The 20,025-nt window shown below is 36.0% G+C and overlaps 2 long non-coding RNA genes across 2 annotated transcripts in view; both read left to right on the forward strand.

Moving 5' to 3' along the window:
- The window catches only part of LOC137861205 (uncharacterized), a 45,086-nt gene extending 40,614 nt beyond the window's left edge, over nt 1-4,472 (forward strand). The window contains exon 2 of the long non-coding RNA XR_011099467.1: nt 4,283-4,472. This is a non-coding gene — a long non-coding RNA (uncharacterized lncRNA). The remainder of the gene's footprint in view (nt 1-4,282) is intronic.
- Nucleotides 1-20,025, forward strand: part of LOC137861204 (uncharacterized) — a 185,047-nt gene that overhangs the window by 88,890 nt on the left and 76,132 nt on the right. The gene's annotated exons all lie outside the window — the stretch shown is intronic.

Below are 20,025 nucleotides of genomic sequence, written 5' to 3' on the forward strand. Positions count from 1 at the left end.
AGGTGTATCTTTGGCTACTTAATGCCTGAATAATCTCTGAAAAATAATACACATTTCCTAATATTAGCACCAATGGCTCTCTCTGACTTTACTAGAGCTCTTAGCTTGATGTGCTTCTGATTAATGAGGCAGTATTTTTCAATCATGAAGCACTTTAAAAATACTTTTTAAGACCTAACAAGTGGAATACATTGGATACCACAATTCTTACAATTTAACTTATTCAGCTTTTGATGATTTTTGGATTCTCCTCCACATTCTACCTTTGAATCTAAACCTTGCTGCCTTCAAAGCTTGTGTTGATGTTTTTGTACTGAAAAAAGTAATATTGATAAATAAACACAAGGCATGAATACTAGAGAAAGAGGGTTTAAATGAATAAAATGAATGCTAGTGCAAAATAATTTTATTTTACTTTTTTTTAATTATTCAACCATACTATACTTTTGATGAGCACTTTGTGTGGAGCAATAACAGAAGGTGGGATGTTATTGAGCTGTATGCCTCGGGACAGGTATACCTTTTACAGGTAAACTTTATTCAGTTTCTTGTACATAGAACATAAATCTTGATTGGAGGTGGTGTCTGTACCAGCATTGCAAAAATGGCAGTTGAATTTTCCTGATAATTTGTGGTGTGCTATGAAGGTCGGCCATTAGCTGTTGGAGAGGTCGAGCAGTACACGGTGTGGGTACCAATTTATTTTGGGATTTCTACCTGGTTAAATGGCCGTCAAGCATGACAGCCGCATTTATACCAAGAGTTAACATGAGAGGACTTGCCAGGACTCTGACTCTCCTGACCTAATCTTCAATATAGTCACACAGTTTCATCTTCAGCAGGCACCAGACTAATGTGTCACACAGACGGATTGCTTCTTGTTTTTCATATTAATGGCTCTGTTCCCACTCGATGCTGGTTTTGTTGGTATCAATGCACTTTGGGTCCATCCTATTAACCGGATAGTCCTGGAATGAAGGCATTAGTTTAAAGTTTGTCAAGTATTACTGTGGAGTTACAAGGATTAGGCAAATGTTCAATCATTGCATTTCCAGAGTCCAAGTTATAATTAAGAGGAAGAAAATGTACATCCAATTAATATCGGTTCAACCAAAGAGACTTTACTAAGGCTTCATTTTAGCATACAGCGCTTTTGCTCTGTAATTTGTTGACATTTAAAGTTATCTTAAAAGTATACAAGTCCCTTCTTTATAAATATGCTGATTGTCTATTATAAATCTGTCTTGTTCCAGGTCAAATTAAGACAATTTGTTATGTATCAGAAATTCTGTATAGATTCTCATTTATTGTGGGTATATTTTTCCCTCTTTAGAAGGACATGCACTTTGTCAGCAAGGAAATACTTTCTGGAGATAATTTAATTTGGAGAAAAAAATGCTCTTTCTTCTCTTTTTTTTTCTAGTCCAACAAATAGAGTGCCAGTGATTTTGCTTTGTGAAGCGTGGCACAATGTTATGCTCTCGGCTGTGGACTCAATTTCATTTTATCCCATCTACAAAGCTACTGCTGCTTTGGAGTTACTTCTCAGAGCCCTCTGCCCCATACATCCACTCATTATTTTGTTGTTGGAGTTAAATTTGAGTTTGGTGGTTCAGAGTTTTAAAATCAGAAGCAAACTATGAGCAGAAAGAACCTGCCTCTCCAAAGAGATCTTGAGCATGAAAATTCTGAAATTCAAATTGCCTCTTATTACTGTGAATTATCTGAATTATTGCTGAATGTATAACTCACACATCAGCTGTTGTGTCTGCTGATGGGTAGCTCCTAGTGTTTTGTAAGTTATATTTAATGTATTTGAGTAGCTGCAGGTGAGGTAGGAAAAAAACACAAACCTGACCATTAAATAAATACTTAGAATATGTTGAATGCTTGCTATATTACTGTATCAGTGTGTTCATATCCCAGTGCTAAATATATGCTTTAGCTAATGTCACAGAAATTGTAGGTGGTGAGCCATTCCTGTGTCTGTGCCGGGGTAACTCGGACTGATCTTACCTCTGTCGTCCTCCTCTTCTCAGTGAGATCCCATCTACCTGGAAGGTAGAGAGTTAAAAGAGAGGCAAGGGGGAAAAATATAAGATATCCTTACTTCATAACACTAGAGAAGCAACATAGATAAAAATCGGTAGGAAAAAAAATAAATCACTTTCTGTTGTAATAAAGCAAATATTCATGAACATGCTGTCCTTTACAGCAAAAGTAATGACAAAAAGAATTAACTTCCTTGAACTATATGCAACTGCTTTTCATTCTGTGTTCTTTGTCACTTGAAATTTCCATGCTTTCCTTAGATTTTAAATACACTGTTTAATCTTGCATCTGTTTCTCAGTGTTTAATTAGTGAAAGTCGCATGGTTCTCCTGTAATAATTCACCACAGAATTAACATTAGCATTGTTGTTTAATTAGAACTTAATATCTAATTATACAACAACAAATGAAATCTGAATAGCCTAAGATTTTCTAAGGTTCCTGAGCCTTATCTGAAAACAAATATTATTGTTCATAAAGAATAACCTAGGAGAACCCCATTTGTATACATTATTGAGAATGATTAAATACCACAAGTAACTCTACTATATCTTAATGTAGAGCAGACATTATATATATATAAATTTATGACCTAAAACATTTTAAAGGTCCATACTTGTAAATCTATCCTCTAGATTTTAAGAGCTACAACAAAGATCTTGGTAGAATAATTTTTTGCATTGTCAGTGTCAATTAGCCAATACATATCAAATTCAGATAAATTGCTAAAAAAACTTTTTAGTGCCTATCACATTCCTAGAAGAAGTAGAGAATTAAAATTTACTCAGAATAGAAAAATATAATTAAGGCAAACTGCAACTAGAAAAGAAAATTCTTTAAAGGATATCTAGTGGATTAGGGTGAAAATTGATCCTTTTCTGTATTTTTTCCTTTCACAGCTTAGTGATGGTCACCCTCGGAGTTGAGGCACCCTGGTTTATTGCATGTGTGTGCTCGTGGTACAGCCTCTGCCTGTGCCAGGGTGGGAAGCTGTTGGTTCAGGCTTCTTTTACAGCATCTAAAGTTCCTGCAAGTTGCAAGTTTTCTGCTATGATAGTGAGAAAAGGCTTCAGGGATTTTGTGAGTCCTGAAACATTAATAGCTCAGCACTTTGAGCCCACATCCAGAAAGATATTATTTATCTGCAAGTTATTCTTAGTTGTTTCACCCTATTATTATTATATTAAGCCCATTCATTATTGTGAGTTATCGCAGGCTATAGTTTCACCCCATGTTTAGAGTTTTTTTTCATTTGTGTTTGCTAAAATGTAGTGCTTTAAGGCTATATAACACGTACTTGGAAACATGTCATTTACTGTGCTGATCAATATGGCATTTGAAAGAAAATATCAGTCTTGATTACAAAATTGTCCCTGTTCAAGCTTATACATATTGTGAAGAACTGAGGCACAGAAAGAAGTGGCTTATCAGTTTTTGTGGTTTTAGATCTAACCGTATTTTTAGACATGGCATTAAACTTTGAAGTTTGGATATATCACAAGCCACAGCCCATTCAATTTGCAGTAATAATCCTCCTTGATTAAGACTTATACTTAGATTATACCAGAGATCAGAAATCTTGTCTCAGTGGAGTGACATTTATAGCATTTTCTTTAAACAAGTAGGAATTATCCCCATTCAAATGAAAATGAGCCTGATGTGTGCATCCTACTATTTCTTTAAATACTTATACCTTATCTGTAGTCTTGTCTGTATGAAATAATATTTTAGGCCTTTGTTTCAAATTATAGGATGCGAAGGAACATTATAATTTGATCTACCAAATGTGAGGCTGCTGCTTTCTTCATAATGTCAAACTGCTATTGTATGTTTGCTAATTATAGTTGGTAAAACCTTTTTCTTTTTTTTTTCCAATTTCTGAAGATTAAGATTACAAATATTTCTATAATAGGAATGCACCTAAAAGAAAAACTTTTTTTTTGCTTATTAGCATAAAAGCTTACAAGACATGTGGACATTTCATAGTAGGAAAATGGAAGAGTCATTCTAATTGTTGTTTAAGACTTTTTAAAACTTCCTTCAAAATATATATATTTTTTCTTTTCTGGCTCTAAAGGGTTAGAACCTGGAGGAAAAAAATAATTATAATATATACATATATATTTATATAAATATATAATGAGAGATATAAATAATAAATATATATATATGAGAAATAAAGATAAGTAGATTTAATAACATTCACTCAGATGGATTTCTTTATTTTACAGAAGAAATCCAGAGGAATAAAAGTGAGGACAGTCAGGAGTATCCAGGACAGAGGAAGTTGCTGACTGCTTCTTCAGGCATTTTGAGAAATAGGTCCTATTTTTTCTCACCACTTCTGTACTACTGAACAATGGAAAAAAATCAAAGCAAAAGGCTGCTGGATCACTGCTAGCTAAGTTGTTAGCTTGAATGGTTGGTAGAAAAGTTACACTGATGTATTTTTATTGTGTGAGCTTTTGGCTGTGATTGTAGCAAACAATACGAAGCAAAGGGGTAAATAACCGGAGTACTGGAGTATCCACATCTGCCAGCAACATAATCACATTGAATCTAATAAACTGATGTGTTGCTGCCTGGGAAAACAGTCAGTCAGAAGCTGGATGCCAGGGAGAGTGCCATGAAGTAGGGCTGCTTGGAATCAAACCAAGTGTCATTTCCTTTCCCTTCACCATGACTCTTTCCTACTGAGAGGAAGGTAAAGTTATGAGGGAAAGGGAGAGAACTAGTCTTTGTGAAAAGAAAAAATAACCTGAAACAGAGCAGCGTGCCTTACCTTGGTTATCAGAATTGCTTTGCATTAAAATATAGTTTCAGCAGGCAGAATTGTTGTGTTTCAATTGTTCTGATTCTTCTGGAGTCATTATTTAATAGCATTTCAACCTCACTGCAGCACACCAATAAAGCTTGCATGGGATGGGGACATTTCTGGAAGTGCCGCTGTCAAAAGGTAGCTCTGTGAAAATATATCTGCTAGCAGATGTGGATATAGTATTTTATTTGAAGATAACGTCAGTAAAACAAATATGGGTCAAAAATAAATCAGCCAGGCAATTCCAAACAGGCACACATACTGAAAAGCCAAACACTGATTATTTAATATAAATCTCTTCTCAAATAGGAAGTTATTCATTTTCTAAATCCTTATTGTTCTGATCTAAAATTCATTTATCAACATTCACAAGACATTGAATGTGTTCCTAAGAGTTTTCAACCTGACTAAACTTACACATTAGCATTTAAAATCTTTAAGTGTGAAAGTATTACATATTTAAAAATTTTGTATTATTTGTAGTAAAGCACCATAAAATCTATAAAGTTCTTAGAACATTTAAAATGTACAGAAAAGTTAGTGCAAGTCATTAGATTGTGTCAAATGCAGGTATGTTTTCATAAAACTCAAATGAAGAGTAGAAGACATTCCAGGTATATATTCTTAGTCTTAATGAGCTTTCTTCATATATATAACTGGTCACTTAATAATAATTTTACATTTATTCAATAGTAGTAGGCAGTATTCTGACTTGAGAAGCATTGATTTTTTTTCTTCTCTCACATACTCCAGTGTGACACTAAATAATAATAATGTCAAACCATTGCTTTTCTAAACAGTCATTATCTGTTTCTAATTGTCTGATGAGAGAAATATATTCATCTCCCACAGCTCGCACTCTTTTTCTGATAAATAGATCTTTTGTGTAGTAGCAATCTTACATTGACCTATAACAAAAGTTTAAAGCTCTTGATATATACAAAGTTGTTCAAACACTTTATTTTCCAAGTTACATGTTTTATTGAGTGGCAGAAACTTCGGAATTCAAATAATTACATTCCTTTATGTGTATTTAAGCTTAAGTCCACCCACATTAAAAAAAATTAAGCATTTATTTTTCAAGCTATATTATTCAACATTTATGCATTTGTCTGTGCAGCATGAGCAGAAGACTATGGCAGCTTTCCAGCAAGTAGCAAGTAGTTTTATACCTTCAAATAGGCTATTGTAGAAGGTTAGGGGCAGATTCTGAAGGGTCAAGCTTCTCTTTTAGTACAAGCCTCCTCACCACGAGGCTGTACTGAGCAATGTTAGACCCTGCAGCACTGTATTGTCCATACACTGTGTTTCTCAATGCTTGCGTTTGAAAATGAGTCAATGCTACAAAAATTAAATGGCTAGTAGGATACATCCCTGGTATTTATCTTCATAGACTTTTTTTATATACGATTGTCCAGGTTTTAATAATGCTTAGTGAGTCTAATAACAAACAGGATGCAAATGGTAATTTCAATTAATTGTTCTCTAGTAAAAACCCACAAACACATTGCTCCCATCAAAGTTATAACCCAATTAAAAATAGGATAAAACTCATCCCTTTGTCTTAATAGGCATGCTAAATTAGCTATTTCCTCCAAAGAAAACAACATGTTTAGAAACAAACCCCACAATGTTTAGGAATAGGAGAAGAGTTATTTCTTGTCCCCTGCTATTTGCAATCTGTGATTAAGCGGTGTGAAATGGGGCTAAGCTGTCCTGTTGGTGCCTTAGAGCACTTCTGTCTCCCCTATGTGCTCCAAATACATCTGGAACAAAAGCAGGGCATGGCATTGCAAATCTTCATTTTCATTAGAAAATCTGTTATAGCAATGGAAACTGTAAATAATGCCTGTCATTTGTGTAATTTGTGTAAAAATACAAAGCTGTAACTCTTGTGGTCATGGATGGAAGAAAAAAACCTTTAATTATATGTATTTCTCACATTCTACAGAAAAAGTAATTGGAAGATCCCCACACATAAAGGTAATTTCTTGTTGTTTTGCTTGTTTGTTTGGCTGATTTTATTTATTTTTATTTTCCTGTGGGTGCATTTGTCTGGATGAACTTTCAAAATTTTAAATCCTGGTGGTTACAGGTTGGACTGAAAAAAATAGAATGGGCGTCATTTCCATGGTTTGAAAAAATTTAATCCACTTGACGGTCCAGTGTGTAATCCTAGAATTAATATAGTGGAATTTGTTATGGTATAGCACTGAAATAGTGGAGCATTGTCTTAACATTTCCATTTACAAAAGACATAAACGTTCTAACAAAAAATGAAAATCTTATATGAGTAGTAGCAACATGTCCATGTAGAAAAACATATTTCAATTAATAAATTTTTATAAAATATTTGTTTTACTATTAATAATTATTATTATTTCCCCATCCGTTCAGCTACTCTTTTCCAGTATGTGGAGATGATGATGCAGGTCACATAAGTTTATACCTTTTGCTTACCTGTACCAGTTTTCTAAGTCACTGATCTTTTTCAGTGATTTATATTCAGAATACTTTAATCACTCGTACCTCTACACCCATGTCACATATTATAGCTTATTTTTATTTTTTTCAGTGGAATATAAACATTTTAAATTTAAAATTATTGTTTTGACTATCTGTAGGTAAATTCAGTAATTATTAGTGTTTCTGTAAATAATTTGGCTCTGTGATTCCTCAACATATAGCAGATGTACACAATAATTAGAGTTGTGCTATCACAGGTACAGTCCAATAATAGGAAAGTACTTGCTTTCTATTAGGCAACTGTACAATTAATTAAACTCCATTTAATTGTGAAGTATTCTATTCAGATCTTGTTGCAGAATCTCTTAATGTATACATGACTTGAATTACTCACCCAAACAACTACTTATTGTTTATTAATAATTTACAGACAACATGTTCCTGTAATTTCCCCAACAGCACTCTTAGCTGGTAGGCTCTACTGATTTCATGGTATTTTCTTCTCAAAGAGGCTGCTGCTCCACTAGTGTAATTGGCAGAGCCCCATTGACTTCAATGGAGCCTCAGCAATTCTCACCAGCACTTATTTGCATCATTAAAGGCATTTAAAAATCTGGTCTTGTAAAGAACAGATGATGTGATATTAAGAAAAAGTCAAGCTCACTGTTACATGAAAAAGTCACCAGTGAAAGGAAAACACTTTTCCTGGCTTTTCTCCTCTTTTCTGGCATGTGAGGGGCTGGAGGCTTGTAAGAAGGAACTAAAAGTGTCCATATGCCATTGGTATCTGTTGGGAATGTCCTGTCCTCCTGATGGCTTCCTTGACTCCTGCCACTGAAGGTGGCTGAGAGCTGGGAGGACTCTGTTTGCCCAGCAAAAAGCTTGCTCCAAACAGTACATGAGTTCATTATTGCACTATTAATGTGCTATAATCTGAAATACTGATTTATCTATTTTTTTGCCATTATTAAGAACAAGTTTGTTCACTAAACTGGGAAAGTGACAAACAAAACAGTTTTCCTAAAAGTTGTAAAGTTGTTTCTTTTTTTTTTTCTTTCAATGCTTCACTAATAAGGCTTGAAGATCATTGAGTTTTTGAATGTAGTTATCTTATTTAAAGAGACATAGCAAGTGACTAATTTAAGCTGTAGAGGATTGAATAGTAGCATTTTATCTTTAATTATTTTGTAATGTGCTAAAAAGTCATCCACAGAATAATGCCAAGTAGAGCATAAAGTTTTTATGAGTGCTCAATCATGCATGGGGAGAAAAAAACTTTTTCCTAAAGCTAAGCACTTACACACTGTTATGTTCAATTATTTTACTAATCACCATTGTTCTCAAACAAATTGACCATTCAGTTTTCCCATTGAAAACATATTGATATACGTAACTAACTTATATGCAATACATTCACCACTCTAAGGTCATTCTTTATGTCTGAGCTACATGTGAATTTACATGAAATGGGCAAGTTTGTGGTGACATAGCTGTAAAAGAAGAATGATGGTTGCTAATAAAATGTGAGAATCCGAAATCCATATATTTTGGCACAAAGATGTTTTCTGAAGCAGAATTCATTTGCAGAGCAAGTTACTGCAGGAATCATAGTTCATTATCATGATGTAGTAATGAGACAGCATGCCACAAAGATGGAAATACTGTGAATAAATATCAAAAGTGCTATGAAGGTGTGACAGCTGGTACGATCAGATACATAATGTTGAGATTCAGAAGTGCTCCCCAAAGAGCAAAAGATTTTGATTCCTTAAGAAGACATGTAGTAGGTAAATTGTCTTGCATGGGCACCATGCTTGTCAGATTTATATGCTGTTCAGCTCACTGTCCAAAAGGCTAGCATAATTTTTTACCCATGTAATTCACACAGAGTGCGGGAAGCTATAAGAGATAAAAATCTTGTAGAGCAGTTAATACTGTTTTATTTCAGAATTGATGCACAGGTCTGCCAAACAGTACAGACGCTTAATACACTCAATTTGTGAAGGAAATTTCAATCTTCACAAGTGCGCATCTTTTCACTTTCCATCACTGGTTCTGCTGTGTGTGGAAGAGAAACATTCAGCAAGGCTGATCCGAGGGGTTTGCTTAGTGTCCATCTCCAGTCCCTGAGGTGGGCACGAGTGGATATTGAAGTTCAATTATGAAAGTACCTGGTATTCAAGTGTAGAACTTGCTTGTTTAGTTCAATAAATCACCCTTGGTTGTAAGGCAAATAGCTTGACAAGACAGCAAAATGCCATGAGAAACTTAGTGGTTCTGGATGGTCAGGTCAGATGTACAACTTCTCAAAAGTGTCTCATGGGTGGGGAAATGAGAGTGGAAAGGAAAAGAACATTTCCCTCCTGACATCAGCCTCTTTTGGTATTCATCTCTCTCTGTACATAAATATGCGCAAGGTCATCCATGTTATAATGTGTTGTATGCCAGTTACCTGTTTCCATTTCATATTATAATTTCTTTATATTAACAGACACTGTTTTACAGGAATGGGGTAAATACCTAATGACACCACAAAGGAAGGGAAAAGAGGAGTAAGCAGGAAAAATAAGGGAAGCACATTCCTTAAATTCTGGGTTGGGATGTCGGTGATGGTTGGTCTGTTGGTTGGTTTGTTTGTTGGTTTAAACATTGGTGAGTTCCGCTATAAACAATTGGGGTTTTTATTGGCATCTGGTTTCTTTACAAAAATAGTTTTTTTGGGGGGACATTGCTAAAATAACTCTAGTGGGGTCTGTTCTGCAGCATCATTCCACTTGCATTCCCTAATGGCCACTTTCCTGTCTTCTGACATTGAGGTTTCTCTGTTTGTGGGTTATCTCATAACATTTCATACACTTCCCAACTTTAGCATTTGGTTCATAGTTATAAGTCAGAATGTGAATTCTGCATAATGAAGCTGGCTAGTGGGAAGTGTGGCCTTTGCAAACCTAAGAAAGGCCTCTGGCAAGGAATCTCTAATAAAAAGTATCTCCGAGTTCTGTGGGTTCATGAGCCCAAGGCGAGAGTGAGGACCATTAAATTATTGAACGGTAACGAACAGAATATAAGCATGTGGCAACACTGTGTGGGGATTGAAATGTAGCTTAAAAAAAAAAAAGTTGTTAAATTGATTTTACTTGTGAGATTTATTGTATGAATATTGCATTGCTAAAAGACAGCCTCAACTGAGTAGCTCTTTCCAGCTCATTTTAGCTCTTTCCTGATCATTTTATTAATTTTCTTCCCCTCTGAAGTTTTCTGCTAGCACTCTTGGAAGTGATTAAAGCACTGGGTTGTAGTCATGAGGTTGTAATCTTTTTTTAAAAAAAAACAAAAACAAACAAACAAAAAAAACCTCCTGGGCAAAGGGAGTAAAACTTCAGTGAGACTTTGCCAGTGAAAGCTTTGCGGCAGCTGTCAAATGGGAGTGGGGTCAATGGACAGGTTGTCTGTGGCTTCAGTAGGATTTTAGATAAGCCCATGGTGATTTTATTACAGGTAAAATGGCTAAAACAATGAATGGATCCCCAGAATATTCCCTCCTCCTCCCAAGCTAAATAATGCCATGTGTATGGCTGTATATCATCACATCTGTGATGAAAGCATTGCTCAGACTACATTTGATTTAATGAAAGTCAGGTAATTGAAACTTAACACCCTTCTAAGATAGCATTGCAAGTAATGCACAAAACTCCTAGAAATTCTGGTGGTAGGTGTTTATCCCATTGTAATGGACAAGCTTCTGTAAAATCTGTGTGTTAGGAGCCAGAGCTCTCTTGATTATCATTTATTGACTGAAAATCAGTTGATTTTTGGTCTGGAAATAGCTGCAGCATTAAAAACTATGTTGGAGTGCTTGCTAAACCAGGATACCCGTGCATAATACAATTGAATAGAGAAGTAGCTGCCATTAGGGTGTTTCATATATTGTGTAAGCTCTAGGGATAAAGTCCATTTAAATATCCACAGGTTATGCAGTGCTTCACATTCTTGTTTCCTGGTGCATGACCGGGGATCTTGCCTTCTACCCAAGTGCAAATAAATATAATCATCATTGCTATCATAACAGATTTTGTGCTTAGGTTACCCAGTCCTCAGTTCTGAAATACACTTTGACTTAAGTAGCTCAGGTAAAAAAAAAATATGAAAAGTGGCTCCTACCTAGCAGGGCTGCAGATGCAATTCATTTGTAATATTGCTACTTAAGTTGCTCTGCTTGTGCCGCATCGCACCGTTCCTTTGAGGGAACAAGTTGTTACGACTGGTGCTACATGCATTACTCCGAAAAGCTTTTGGAAATAATACAGATAGGCTAACACTCATCATACAGAAATCCAAAGTTTATAATAGCAGAAGAGCATTCATATTTATATTTCACATTTTCGTTATACACAGCGGATAGAATTGATTTCATACTGGACTCGGTGCTTTAGCTGCACTATCTTCCCTCTTGCAGGGAGAAAGCATTTTAATAGAAGTAGATACTCTTGTTCTCTTACAGGGGATTTTTTTATATCAGTGACACTTTATTTATTTTATTTTTTTTAAGCAAATGGAATGGAAAGCTCAGTAGTGGGATAGGAAACCTCTTTGTCTTTGTATTTTAGGCAAAATCACTGCGAGCAATAATCGCATAGGGGCAGCTCATGGGCTCTGAGCTGCAGCTCTGCACCTGGGGAGAGCAGGACCAGGGCACAGACCATCCTCTGCACGTGATGGCCACCGCCAGCCTGGTTAGTGGTTGGCAGTGACCTTCATGCCTTGGAAGCATCTGAGAGGTGATTGAACCCTACTCAGAGGCATCTGGAAAACTGGCAGAGAAGGGGATAAACAACACTCTTAAGAAGTATGCTCACTCTGGATGGTAAGAGTGCCCCAAGCTTAATTACTTAAATACAAGCAAACCTGTAGCCAGATGAAGTCCTTCATATATAATGTCATTGGTAATAGTAAAAACGTGAACATGTATTTGAGTTGTGAAATGTACATCATGTCCCAGAGATGATTAAAAATACATAATAAATACTTACCTGGAGGGGCTTGTAAGTGGAGGCTCTAGCAGGAGTGCATCAGGGGTCTTTATGCAAAATAATTTTGTAATGGCTGAGGAAGAAATTATTTATTAATTCATCGGACATAAAGGAATAGTTAATGATAGCATTCATTACAAACTTTATTGTGGCACATAATTAGCAATCTGCTTCTATTTGAACACAGTAGCAAGGCATAACTGGTAGAATAACAAATAAATATGATTTATAATAATATAAAAAGTATATTTTCCTATCAGAATTAATGAATCCTACTAGAGACAAACAGCAAATGCATTTAGCATAGATTTCAGAATTCAGTCCCCAAATACAAAATTCTTCCCCGTGGTGTGCTGCTGGTCTCAGAGAGGCTCGTGCTGTTAGCCCTGGGTTGGGTGATGGCTGCATGAGCATCGCACCAGGGCAGGGGGAGCAAGGCAGAAGCCAGCTCCTCCTCAGCCCTTGCTGAGAAGGGCTGCTTGGGGACAGGTGCTGCGAATCCACTGAGAACAGTCTCATGAAAGTCACATTTATAGCAGTAATCATCATTTTGGAGAATTTGGATTACTTGTAACATATAACGCGTTTCTGTTCAACTTCCCTATCAAGCAGGTAGCACTTTTAGTCCATCCTTTATTTATTTATTCATTTATTTTTCAAGTGAGGAGGACAGGAAAATATAGATTTCATGAGAGATAGGTGTTCCAGTGCCAAAGGTCTGGGCCTTACAAGGAAGTATCTGGTTCAGGAAGTTGAACCTGACCCTTGGATGTGGGCTTTCATTATCCTCTCAAAATGTAGCATTTCTGGTGTCACCCACTAAATATTTTGAAGTCATCATCGTAACTCTAACATTAATTTAAGGAAGGCTGAGTCTACAGCATTTCCATACTACTTTACTGCATGTTTAAATTCTGCCCTAGTTGCTATAGTTCTTTTCACAGAGGTTAAAATAGATAATTCTGAATAGATGATACACATCTAGATTTTTAAAAATATTTTTTGTTGTCTTTTTAGATGAATTATAGTCACTTTTGAAAATGCAGCAAAAAAATACTAACATGCTTTCCTGATGCAGGGCTTATGTCAGATGATTAGACTTTGCAAATATTCTAAATTGCTTAAAATGACTCAACACATTTAAGAGTATAAATATAGCATAAATAAATAATGCAGACTATTGGAAAGTGTGGCACGTCCTAATATACTTTTTATTCCCGTGAGGGAAAATGGTACAAGATAATTAGAAATTCACAAAAAGTTTATATAATTAATGTTATCTGCTAACAAGTCATGAACGATTAGTTTTCAGATATGCTAATCCTCACAGTACTTATTAGTGCTTTCATTTTGTTCTGAAAGTAATAAATGAGATAAATATTAAAAAAAAATAAGTTGGGCAGTGTTCACCTACTGATTGAAAATATCAGATGTAATACTCAGCAATGCCTTATGACTGTTTTTAACGTAGATCAAAGTCTTTAGGAGCATTTGCTTCCAGCATCTTTATCTGTTGGGTAGAGTTCATCTTTGATTCAGCATTTGCTCACACAAGGGTGTACTCCTGGTCCAGCTGTGGGGCCCACTTAAACAAAGCCAACTCAGCTACTGGGGTATTGCCCCTTCCACCTGTGTTTTAAGGGAAACGTGTCGTCATGAGATACGAAGAGGCAATAACATCTTTCCCTTCTCAAAAACCACCAGCAAAATTTTGTTTTGGATTCCCAAACATAGGCAAGAAACCCAAGTAAAAGGGCAGATCTCCTTTATGTTTCCTCTTTAAATATTATTAATATTACTTTTTAATGAAATGGGATGTATTCTCCAACAGCAGCAACACTACAAGTCTGCTTTTTGTTGGGTTAAAAAAGGTTAAAATTTATAGAGAAATTTTATGATTTTTCTCTTGTTCTGGGTGTTGGTTTTCTGTTCATGATATTTTGTGTTTTCTGCAAGAATGCAAATTAATTATTTTGCTGTATTTTAACCTTTTTTTTTTTTTTTGACTGTGGATTAAGCTTAGAATTAGTGCTACAAGAAAAAAAATAATGTAATTCATATCATCTACTGAGAGTGCAAATGAGTGGGGAACTCAAACTGAGGTATATTACATGAAGACTAACGTACATTTGGAATATATTCTCAATACGTCCATATATATTTTTGGAATAAAGAGGCCTTAGGCCCAACCTGTACCCAGTGGAAAAACTCTCACTGATTTCAGAATCTTTGAAGGAGAACTTAAATGAATTTAGGAAGATATTAACTTTGTTTCAGAGATGGATGGGATTAAGAGGTCAAACTGGAAAGTAACAGAGCAGAATATAGCCTGAACCTGACAGACCAATCAGTTGTTTTCATAGATTTTTAAGCAAGAAAGTGCCATTATAAACATCTTTTCTGACCTCCTGTGTATTGCAAGCCAGGAAATTTAATCCATGATTCCTGCATTAGAAGAAACTGCTTTCCTCTATTTCATAAAATGGTTGTCTTGTTTGTTTTGCTGAGTGATATTTTATTTTCTCAGGGTGTAGAATATCAGCCATTAGAGAGCAGATCATGGCTTAGCTTTCTGTAGATTTGTTTTAAACATTTTGATGTATGTTGTATAAATGAGGGTTTCATTAAACAAAACCTACTGAAAACAGCATAGTCACTGCAAATGTTTTTCCATCACTGTATTCATGGTATTTTATATTTTATTTTTATTTTCTATATATATTTTTTTTCCTATTAAGGTAACAGAAAGCTCTTTATTTTAGCTCAAGAGCCTGATGCCACTTAGACCTCTCCTACGTCTGGTTTTGCCATAAATCTGGAATGATTACCCCACTGTACTGACATGTTCACAAGAAGGTCATCAACATAATTTGTGAAGGAGTGACACAAAAATAAGATGTGGAAATGTATGGAGCTGAAATCAGGTAAGGCTCACTTGGGAAAGAAGCGCATTTTTGGATAACCACTTCCAGTTCAGGAATCTAGAGCTTGGAGGTTGGAGTCCTGGCCAAAAGATGAGTCAGAGGGTAAAGTAGGCAGGAGAAATTTCTGAAAAAGGTTCTTTGTAGGAACATTCACTGTAAATACACAAGTGTGTCCCCATCATGCAGAAAATCTCTTGAGTTCTTCTTTATGTACTGGTGCTCCTTCAGTGACTGTATTTGTATCTTCCCATTTGATTTCAGCAAGAGAGAAACAGAGAAGAATTTAGACGAACTACTTTATTTAATCACCTGATGTATTTTAGAATCAAGAAATTTTATTTAGGTAAACAACATATAAGATTATGGTTAGACTAATGGTATATTATATGCTGCCAATGACTTGAAAAACAAAAACATAAACAAAACTTCCCAAAATGAATGCCTCAGTTTCCTTCTTCAATTCCTAACTGCAATGCTGCAACAAAGTCACTTTTCTAGATGACAGATTTGCTCTGCCATTTTGCAGGTATAACACATTAGTCTTTAACATCCATTTCAGATGCTCAAGCTGCTTTAAAGCTTTTGTGGTTTTGAAATAACATCACCTCTTGTGGCACTATCAACTAGGCTACTTAACTGCTGTGTTCAAACACTGTGTTTTATGTAATCTGATTTGTGCTGCCTGGATTCATGGAACCACTTTCTTCTGTGGTATTTCTGCAATCACTGCTTTATCTTAATTATAATAATAAGTAATTTGCAAAAGGTATTGAAGTGGAAAAATAAACAAAGTAAAAAGAAAACTCCCAGATAAATAATTTACCAGAAAGAATTACTGTTGGTTTTATTATCAAACATTAACTATGCCGGATTTTTAAATCATCATTTCTATATATGTATATATTTGAATATTTATATATAAGCATTTCAAAGCTTACCCAAAACAATATATCTAACTCATTAAAAAATACATATCAAAACAAATAGACAATTACAATTCTGATCTAGTGAGAAAAGAATGAAAATGCTGGAAAACACACCAGAGCCCCGCGCAGAATGCTAGGTGCAGGTGATTCTCCACATCTTTCACAGCCAGGCATGTAACTACACATAACTACTCGATCTCCAGTTTGGGAATCTTTTTCACATATCTTTAACTAAATATACTCTTTAAATCCTTTGAGCTGATGAGGTGTTATTCTTTCAGTTGCTATAACAGCATTTAGATATCCAGTGGAGCTGGGGTTGCATATGCAGAGTAATTTCTTACCGAGAGAGCAGATCCTTCCAACTAATTTGGAAGTATGAAATAACCTTCTAATGCACCAAACATAAAATTCTTCTTTGGGAAAGATATTAAACAGTATGTTTAGATTATATCTTGCTTTCTACTTCCTGTAAATATGGAAGAACTACTTATAAGCTAGAGTACCTCACCTTTTGTGCATAACAGAATTAATTGGCTTGGGAATCCCCAGGCAGCTGTGTTTGCTTTACCACAGGCTGGTAATAGATGGTGTTAAATTGCACACAGAGGTCACTCAAACCATGGAGTTTTATGAAAAATCCAGAAACAGTTTACTATGACCACATGGGAAGATTGGCAGAGGAATCTCACGGTATTCTGTTTGAGTATCTACTAGCTTTCATGTTTGGTTTTCCAATTTTTAATACACTTTTTCTCTGGAAACAGCTTTTAAATTATGAAGCTGGTATATATCTGAAATGAAAGACTGAGCTTTCAAAAGTACATTTTTAAGAGTTTTGATGGGGTTGAAAAATGCGAGCCTGAAATAAGAAGACTGACTTGACTCAGAGGGACTCTGGCGTTGGCATCAGCAGGAGCAAACAGGCAGCAAGTACTGAGCCGCATGCCTCTGCTACTAATATTGCCAATTAAAACTAATGGTGTGGCAAAACCAAAAATGAAAGGGAAAAGGTTGGTCCAGCTTCCCAAATCTGAATGTATGAATTTAGCAGAACAGTTATGCAGAGTTCTCTGTTTGAGATACCTGAAAAAAACAAAAACTCACCTGAAGGAAGTCAAGACAAGTTCCCTTTTAGACAGAGGTTATATTTCAGCATAAAATCCAGCAAGAGGGAGTAAAATTCATTACCTACAGTTTACCTAAGGACATTGGATGGCTCAGGAACCCAAATGCAGTCCATGTGCTAGTTTTCTACACTGTATTTTGGAATGCGAAACAGTGGAACGCTGGATAACACACTGGAAATTCATATATTTAATGTTGGAACATTTGTTCTCGAGTTTTTCTGTGGAGGAGCTAAACAAGAGATGCCCTAGGGATAAGGAGGATGGCAGCTCTAAGGCTCTGTAGAGGCAGACATCTGAGGTTTATGAAGGTGGATGATAAACATCCAGGTGTTTTTCAGTGTATGTATTTCTCAAAACATCTGTCTTCACATGTCTTCATCTGGGGAACCTTACCTGAAGAAAGCTGGGTAGGTCCCAGTGGACCAGGAAAGTTTAAGACTGGCTGCCACAGTGAAATACTCAAGGAAGAATGAGCTCTGTGTGCTTTATTTCTGGCTTATGTTGCCAGGTGAGTTAATAAAAATTCATTTCAGTTAATCTACATCCACTGAGTATTGTCTGTGTCTCTGCAGCTGAATGATGCTTTGGTCACGTCTTGGCAATGCTAGCAGAGCTTAGAGCTTCTAATGTCCATGAATTAGAAGAATCGATCTCTTTGAACACACTTTAAATTGATCTTTGATTGGACCACATAGCTCTTGGAAAAGGTACCCTAGTATTAGTCAATTTGACTTGGAAAGATGATGATTCGAATTAAAATTGAAACATGACCTATATTGAGCAGCTGCAGTCTGCAGAGTGATTTTTTTTTCTTGTCTTTTTCTTTTTTTTTTTTTTTTATATATATTTTTAGTGTGTAGCTCTGTTTGTGATGTCCTTGCTTTGAATACTAATGTCTGTGCCTAAGGCTGTGTCCAGAATTGCTAACTCAGGCATTTGCATTAACGATTGGTGGCCTGTAATATCGCTTTAATCCTGGCTTTGAATTACTCAAATTCTGTAGCACAAAATGCTTCTATATCCTCTGCTTATAAGAACATCTGATGCAGTTACACAGAGCAGCCTGCTAGTTGGAGGGGACTGATTTTTTCTCCATCAGTTGCCTTATCTGTTTTAATAGCAGTTTGAAATCACCATGATGTTCTTGAAAAAGTACAAGTACAGTTAAGGCCCTGCCTTCCCAAGGGGAAAGGGCTGCATCCAGACACCCAGATAGTAAGGGTGGCTTCCTGTGTGCCCGCAGGTGCCCAGCAGCCAAGAATACCACAGAGTAGGTGGCAGAACAGCATATGTCTCTTAGTGATTTCCCAGGATGGGCCTGACCTTTGCACAACTGACCAGAGAGAAGAGAAAAAAAAAAGGCAAAAAACACTTTGAACATAATTACTTTGATTAACCATAAATCAAAGTTCAGTAATTTATGGAGGTATGGAAGAGGTGAAACCTTGCTGATGTATCTCAGATGTTCTTTCTGTATTTCTTACTCTTATAGGAAAGGAGTGTTTAATCTTATGTTCCAATAATTACCTGTTTTATTAACAAGTAAACCCAATGCATCTTAGATGTCAAGTATCTTCTGGTTTCAGTCTCTTTCACACGTGCCGTTTTATGACCAAACCTCATTTCTAAATTCAGCAGATTTCAGCTGATAATTAAATTTTCATGGCTAAATTATAACTAGCTATTTCCCCTTATCCCCTTCCAAAGAAGATTTATAATGGGAAAACTGACAAGTCAGGACACTTATAAATTTATATCTGAAAGCTCCATTGTGTCAGCTTCTTCAGAGCAGTCTTAATGTGATTGTCTTGTCAGCTGCATCAATAATAGAGGGCGAAGATCAATCTGTAATGAAGGCAGATGAGATATTTTTTCTAAGCGTAGAACTGTGATTCTTCCCCGGTAACTGGAAGCTGCAGATACAGTGGTCGTGCTGGATATTGCTCTTCAAATGCCTTGTAGACCTGTAGTCTGGAATAGCCAATGACAAGTAAAATTCACCCACCATAGCAACACATTGCTTGTGAAGGTTTGCACAAAAGTAGGTCATATCATGGCATTTTAGAATAAAATTTATATCTCCAAAGTACAAAATGTATTGCATTTTGTCTTTGTTTCATTATTACTAAGCCTTCAGTTCTATTTTTCCACCTGCAAAATTAATTTCTCTGGAGATATTAATTTTTTTCTGTAAGTGAAAAGAGGAGAAGCAGGAGCACTGCCAGCCTCACATGGCTGAGGAGTAACACAGGGCACACGGGTCTCCACTGCTACAGTCACTTGGGTGCCTTCTTTGCTGAGATCTGCACATCATGGAGGAGCTAGCCCAGGCTATCCCAAAGGAGTACTCTGCCTCCATAAACGGCACCTGAATCATCCCTTACCCCTCTCTGTTTAAGGAAATATGTTGAATTACTCCAGCAAATAATTCACTTGTAGTCACCCAAAAGGTTGTTTGTTGGGTTTACTGGATGTCTACCACATCAGTATGTTCATTCTTCTCTTCCCTCTTCTCTGGTATTGTTACTGAAGCTCTGATTGGGATTATCAGATTGTTTTCTGTAGTATGAAAACTGTGTTCACTCAAAATAGATATCTAATAATCACAGGTTAGGAGAGCATTATTAAACACAAAACGCTGCCTTCAGCCCTCTGGTTGCTGGTGGAACTCATCCTCTAG

The sequence above is a fragment of the Anas acuta genome, chromosome 9 (assembly GCF_963932015.1).
Source record: "Anas acuta chromosome 9, bAnaAcu1.1, whole genome shotgun sequence".
NCBI lineage: Eukaryota > Metazoa > Chordata > Aves > Anseriformes > Anatidae > Anas > Anas acuta.